Source organism: Eretmochelys imbricata, chromosome 1 (genome assembly GCF_965152235.1).
Source record: "Eretmochelys imbricata isolate rEreImb1 chromosome 1, rEreImb1.hap1, whole genome shotgun sequence".
NCBI lineage: Eukaryota > Metazoa > Chordata > Testudines > Cheloniidae > Eretmochelys > Eretmochelys imbricata.
Window position 1 is genome coordinate 360,114,507 of NC_135572.1, and position 6,991 is coordinate 360,121,497.

Here is a 6,991-nt window from a genome sequence, read left to right on the forward strand (position 1 = left end):
TACAGTTCCAAGCACAGTTCCCATAATCAGGGTAACAACAATTTATTCTTCCCGCTCCAATAACAGAGACACTGGGGATCCCACAACAGCCAAAGTGACCATTTGGGCAGTTATGGCCTCATTCTAGGCGGGGTGGGTGTGCCTATGCAAATGAGATCAGCCCCTGAAGTTCTCTTCCACAACTTGCCACACCTCACCACCAGATGTCAGGGTGGAGCTCATCCTGACACTGCTTACACTTATAATACCTGGATCCCTCGTTATAAGGGAATATTTGAGTGTTTGCTCTGTAACTGTAAATCACCAGTCAGGAGAGGAGCATTACCGAGGGTGAAATACTCCCCCCAACGCAACTGCTGAATTTTCAACTTGAAGCAGAAGGGGGAAAGTTATAAAAAGCCCTAAACAGGAGACACTGTGCCCTGGTCTACACTACAGCACGACTTCAGTTTAACTACGTATCTCAGGGGTGTTAATATACTGTGACGAAGTGGGACTGTTCTTAATGTTTCCTCTGAATAGTGTGGGGGTGCCTCAGTTTCCCCTAGGCAGTTCTTAAGTATCTAGGTGGTGGGATAAGGGTGTATGATCATTGCAGAGCCCTAGAGGGCAGGTGTGTGCAGGGGTCTGGACACAGAGAATGGCCAACCCTGTTTCCTGGCAACTGGTGGCCTGGGCCCTTCCCCTCTGCAAAGTGAGAGCTAAAGGGTTGGAGAACAAAGGAATCAGGTGACCTCCTGGCCCCGGAAAGGGGAAAGCCCAGAGGAGGAGGGGCTGGGGGAGTTTCAGTATGGGGCTGGCCGGGACATGGAGTGAAGTGCAGACGTGGTTGTCTGGCTCACTGCCCCCCAAATGGACTCAGCTGAGGGGTCCTGTTCTCTGCACCTGCAAGCTCTGTGTTAGACCATGTTCCTGTCGTCTAATCAACCTCTGTTTTACTGGCTGGCTGAGAGTCCTGTCTGACTGTGAAGTTGGGGGGCAGGACCCTCTGGCTTTCCCAGGAGCCCTGCCTGAGCGGACTCGCTGGGGGAAGCGCATGGAGGGGCAGAGGATGCTGAATGCTCCGAGGTCAGACCCAGGAAGGTGGAAGCCGGGTGAGCTGTGTGTCCTGCAGACAGGCTGCTCCCCGAGAGGAGACTTCCCCAGAGTCCTGCCTGGCTTCATGGGGAGCAGCTCCAGAGCATCGCCTGGGGACTCCGTGACATCTACAGCCCTGAGCAATGACGTTATGCCAGCCTAAGCGCTGGTGTAGACAGTGCTATGTCGGCAGGAGAGCATCTCCCACCGACGTACCTACCGCCTCTCACAGAGGGGGAGTTGTTAAGCTGATGGGAGAGCTCTCTCCTGTTGGCTTAGAGTATCTGCACCAGAAGCGCTATGGTGCTGATGCAAGTTTCTAGTGTAGACAAGCCCTGTATCTTTTATGCTGCTTGTACTCCGAGAGTCAAGGATTAGTAAGCATCAGCAAAGATCCCCAGTGCTTGGCCTGCGGTAGCCCTAAAGGACACCGAGAGCTTGCTTATGTAACTCTTCTGCCAGTCACAGTTGGCAGCAACCAGGGCCGGGTTCAGTACCTAGGGGTTCCTTTTCAACAATACAACACAGAACGGGCTCGAGCCCCCACCCTGTGACCTGGGACAATTACACACCACCCCTGGGTGCCCCTAAGAGGCCATACGTCCCCTCTCACACGCACAGAGTCTGAGTGTAGCAAAACACTTTTAATAAAAGGAGGGAAGTAACTCAGCATTAAATTGGGAAAACACCTTGTCACGGAGTCCCTGGACGATGCTCTGGAACTGCTCCCCATGAAGCCAGGCAGGACTCTGGGGAAGTCTCCTTTCTGGGAGCAGCCTGTCTGCAGGACACACAGCTCACACAGCTTCCACCTTCCTGGGTCTGACCTCGGAGCATTCAGCATCCTCTGTCTGCCCCTCCGTGTGCTTCTCACAGCGAGTCCACCCAGGTGGGGTCCTGGGGAAGCCAGAGGGTCCTGCCCCCCAACTTCGCAGTCAGACGGGACTCTCAGCCAGCCAGGAAAACAGAAGGTTTATTAGACGACAGGAACATGGTCTAACATAGAGTTTGTAGGTACAGAGAACAGGGTCCATTTTGGGGGACAGTGAGCTAGACAACCACGTCTGCACTTCATTCCATGTCCCCAGGCAGCCCCAAACTGAAACTCTCTCCAGCCCCTCCTCCTCTGGGCTTTGTCCCTTTCCGGGGCCAGGAGGTCACCTGATTCCTTTGTTCTCCGACCCTTTAGCTCTCATCTTGCAGGGGGGAAGGGCCAGGCCATCAGTGGCCAGGAAACAGGGTGTCGGCCATTCTCTGTGTCCAGACCCCTGCACACACCTGCCCTCTAGGGCTCTGCAATGATCATACACCCTTACCTCACCCCCTAGAAACTTAAGAACTGCCTAGGGGAAACTGAGGCACCCCCACACTATTCAGAGGAAACATTAAGAACAGTCCCGCTTCGTCACACACCTAGGGTTCATAAACACAAACCATGAGCAAAAGACCCACCCCCAAGTAAGATAGGCAGTGTCCTTTTCCCCTCTGGGTCTTAAGTCCAGCAAACCAAAAGTCCCTTTAATGTGCCTGCCCCTTCTGTGCACCCCACTCACAGTTGCTGTGCCCTGGACCCTTTAAATCGCTGCCAGAGCCCCGTGGCAGCTTCCCCTTTTCATAGAATCATAGACTATCAGGGTTGGAATAGACCTCAGGAGGTCATCTAGTCCCACCCCCTGCTCAAAGCAGGACCAACCCCAACTAAACCATCCCAGCCAGGGCTTTGTCAAGCCTGACCTTAAAAACTTCTAAGGAAGGAGATTCCACCACCTCCCTAGGCAACGCATTCCAGTGTTTCACCACCCTCCTAGTGAAATAGTGTTTCCCAATATCCAACCTAGACCTCCTCCACTGCAACTTGAGACCTTTACTCCTTGTTCTGTCACCTGCCACCACTGAGAACAGCTGAGCTCAATGGAACCCCACCTCAGGTAGTTGAAAGCAGCTATCAAATCCCCCCTCACTCTTCTCTTCTGCAGACTAAACAATCCCAGTTCCCTCAGCCTTTCCTCATAAGTCATGTGTTCCAGCCCCCTAACAATTTTTGTTGCCCTCCCCTGGATGCTTTCCAAGTTTTCCACATCCTTCTTGTAGTGTGGGGCCCAAAACTGGACACAGTACTCCAGATAAGGCCTCACCAATGTCGAATAGAGGGGGATGATCACATCCCTCGATCTGCTGGCTATGCCCCTACTTATACAGCCCAAAATGCCATTGGCCTTCTTGGCAACAAGGGCACACTGCTGACTCATATCCAGCTTCTCGTCCACTGTAACCCCTAGGTCCTTTTCTGCAGAACTGCTGCCGAGCCATTCGGTCCCTAGTCTGTAGCGGTGCATGGGATTCTTCCGTCCTAAGTGCAGGACTCTGCACTTGTCTTTGTTGAACCTCATCAGATTTCTTTTGGCCCAATCCTCCAATTTGTCTAGGTCCCTCTGTATCCTATCCCTACCCTCCAGCATATCTATCTCTCCTCCCAGTTTAGTGTCATCTGCAAACTTGCTGAGGTGTGCAATCCACACCATCCTCCAGATCATTAATGAAGATATTGAACAAAACCGGCCCCAGAACCGACCCTTGGGGCACTCCACTTGATATCGGCTGCCAACTAGACATGGAGCCATTGATCACTACCCGCTGAGCCGGACGATCTAGCCAGCTTTCTATCCACCTTATAGTCCATTCATCCAGCCCATACTTCTTTAACTTGCTGGCAAGAATACTGTGGGAGATTGTATCAAAAGCTTTGCTAAAGTCAAGGAATAACACGTCCACCGCTTTCCCTTCATCCACAGAGCCAGTTATCTCGTCATAGAAGGCAATTAGATTAGTCAGACATGACTTGCCCTGGTGAATCCATGCTGACTGTTCCTGATCACTTTCCTCTCCTCTAAGTGCTTCAGAATTGATTCCTTGAGGACCTGCTCCATGATTTTTCCGGGGACTGAGGTGAGGCTGACTGGCCTGTAGCTCCCAGGATCCTCCTTCTTCCCTTTTTTAAAGATGGGCACTACATTAGCCTTTTTCCAGTCGTCCGGGACCTCCCCCGATCACCATGAGTTTTCAAAGGTAATGGCCAATGGCTCTGCAATCACAGCCACCAACTCCTTTAGCTCTCGGATGCAACGCATCCGGCCCCATGGACTTGTGCTCGTTCAGCTTTTCTAAATAGTCCCGAACCACTTCTTTCTCCACAGAGGACTGGTCACCTCCTCCCCATGCTGTGCTGCCCAGTGCAGCCATCTGGGAGCTGACCTTGTTCGTGAAGACAGAGGCAAAAAAAGCATTGAGTACATTAGCTTTTTCCACATCCTCTGTCACTAGGTTGCCTCCCTCATTCAGTAAGGGGCTCACACTTTCCTTGACTTTCTTCTTGTTGCTAACATATCTGAAGAAACCCTTCTTGTTACTCTTAACATCTCTTGCTAGTTGCAACTCCAAGTGTGATTTGGCCTTCCTGATTTCACTCCTGCATGCCTTTTGCCCCGCCCCCCCATCAGTGGCCCTGCCGGTAGGTGGGCTATGTATCGGTGGTCATTTTCTTACCAGGACACCATACTGAACCGAGCCCTCTGCTCTGGGTTCCCAGTCTCTAAAACCTACCTTACTCCTTGAGGGAGAGAGTGTCTCTTTAACTGGTCTTGGATCCCTTCTCTGCACAGGGACTGTGTCCTTCCTGGGGAAACCGGTCTGGTAGGGCTGAGATAGGGCCTCAAAGTGAATGGTGTGTGCATTGTCCCTGGCAGTGTTGGCTGAGAAGTGTGTATCGGGTTCCACCTCCCCTTTCCTGCTATTGAATAACTTAATCCCTGCACACAGTGATCGGGAACAGTGTTCATGAACCATGATGGGCAGCTCCGGAATTGTCACATGCTCATTGCTCACGTAACCCCTCACATCCGCGGGGCAGTCTGTTCTGGCACATGCGGTCGGAGCAGTGTGGGCAGGAGACAGGCCCCTGGGATAGAGGGGTCACTGCTCTGCTCTGGATGGCAAATCTGACTTTCCCATCTGAAGTCCAGGCAGTTCCAGGGGTGAGGGTTTCATGGCCCAAGAGGCACCAATTCAGGCAGCACTGAAGGTGTTTTCTGTGAGAAAGAAGAACCACCACCAGCCGCAGCGGGGCGTCCAGAGGCCCCAGGGGTCTGAGGACCAAAACCTGATGTGGAGGAGGAGAGAGGTGACCAAATGAGAGCACGGCGCCTGTCCAGGCAGCATGGGAGAGTCAAAGCCAGCAAGGCAGCGGAATGAGCTGCTCTGAACAACTCCTGGGCCAGATCCCCGGCCGGTGTCAGGCAGTGACACTCCACTGCAGTAAACCCGCAGAGCTCCCCGGACACCAGCTGAGGACCTGGCCACTGAGCTGCCCATCCTCTCCTCTGAGCCTCTGCACCACACACTAGCCTAGACAATACGCCATCGTGTTACAGTGCGACAGGAAGGGCTGCTCCCCCCCGAAACCAAGAACACAGGTGCATCCACCCTGAATGCACATCACCCCCTCCAGCCTCCCCCCCACCCCTCCCTAAAGCCAGGGAATGGGCAGTCAGCTTTCAGCCTGGAAACGGTGAACTGCGGGTGAGCCCCTCACTCTGTGCCAGGGCTGGCCAGGAACGAAGGGAAGGCAATAGCCTCTTCCACCATCCAACTTGCATCCGAGTATCTCTTCAGTGCTGAAATTAGCATCTTCTCTAAAATCCACAAGCCTAGTCAGAATGGCTTGAAATTTGGTAGGCCAGGTCAGGGCCTGGTGTGGACTCACGGCTCAGTCACTTGGGTAGCTGCTTGGGAGTATGTCAATTCTATGGGCTTGGCTGTCCCACCTGGAAGCACTGCCCTAGCAACTCGCCCACACTCCCTTCCCAGAGCCGGGTGTGAAACCCAGGAGTCCTGGCTCCCAGCATCCTACTGCTCGCGAGCTAACAGCGGGGTGGCTGGCACAAGTGGCAGGGGGCTGTGATGCGGAGCTGAGGGTCCCTCATCCAGACCCTGCTCTGTGAGGGTACCTACGGTTCCACACAACCTCTGTCCTGTCAGGGGTGGCACTAGGAACTGGGAGCCTCCCCGCCCTTAGCTAACCCTGCTGCGTTCTCTGTGCACTCACCAGCCTGACTTCCCATCACGCATCCCACGGGGCCCGCAGCGCGGCCCCTGCAGATCATCCATCCAGGGACAGAGCACGCCGGGCACTGCGAGTGGCCCTCTCACAGATCCAAGCAGACACCCCTTGCTGGCCACCCATGAGGAAGCTGTGAGGGGAAGCCAGGCCCCCGTGCTCAGCACCCCCCCAGCTGTGTTACGCTCCTGGAGCTTCAGCAGGCTGCAGCACAAGCTCCTCCCTTGGTCTCTGGCACACTCCTGGGCACCAACTCTCCACCTGTTGCCCCGTCTCAGAAACGGGGCTTTTCAGCCATGCCCACACTTGGCCCGGTCAGACACCTTTGTGATCTTTTACACTTAATCAAGTAAAGCACAGAAGAGTACAGAGCATCCCAAACAAGTGAAGTGTACATCCTTGCCTCTGGCTCCTCACCACTCAGGGCAGGGGCCCGACTCCCCTAGGTTGTCCAGAGCCCTTGGAGTGATCTGGGCTCAGGAAAGCAAACAGCTCCCTCTTCCCCTGGAAGCTGCTACATACTGGGTGACCTGTCCCTCCTGGAGCCCCTCATCTTGCTTCGGTGTCCTTGCCATCTCCTGCCCATGCTTCCGTCTTCTTTCTGTCCAGCCCCTTTTCTTGTGGGTTTAAACCAGCACAAACCCCAGACTGGCAGTGAGTTCTGTCATAGAGTTCGCCAAGTGTGAACTCCTCAGGCACTTTAACAGCCTTAACACAGACTCACCGAGAGTCCCTGTGGGTACTCCGATCCGTCATGCCACCCAGGGGAGCCTGCCTTGTGATGGATGGTCCCTTACACCA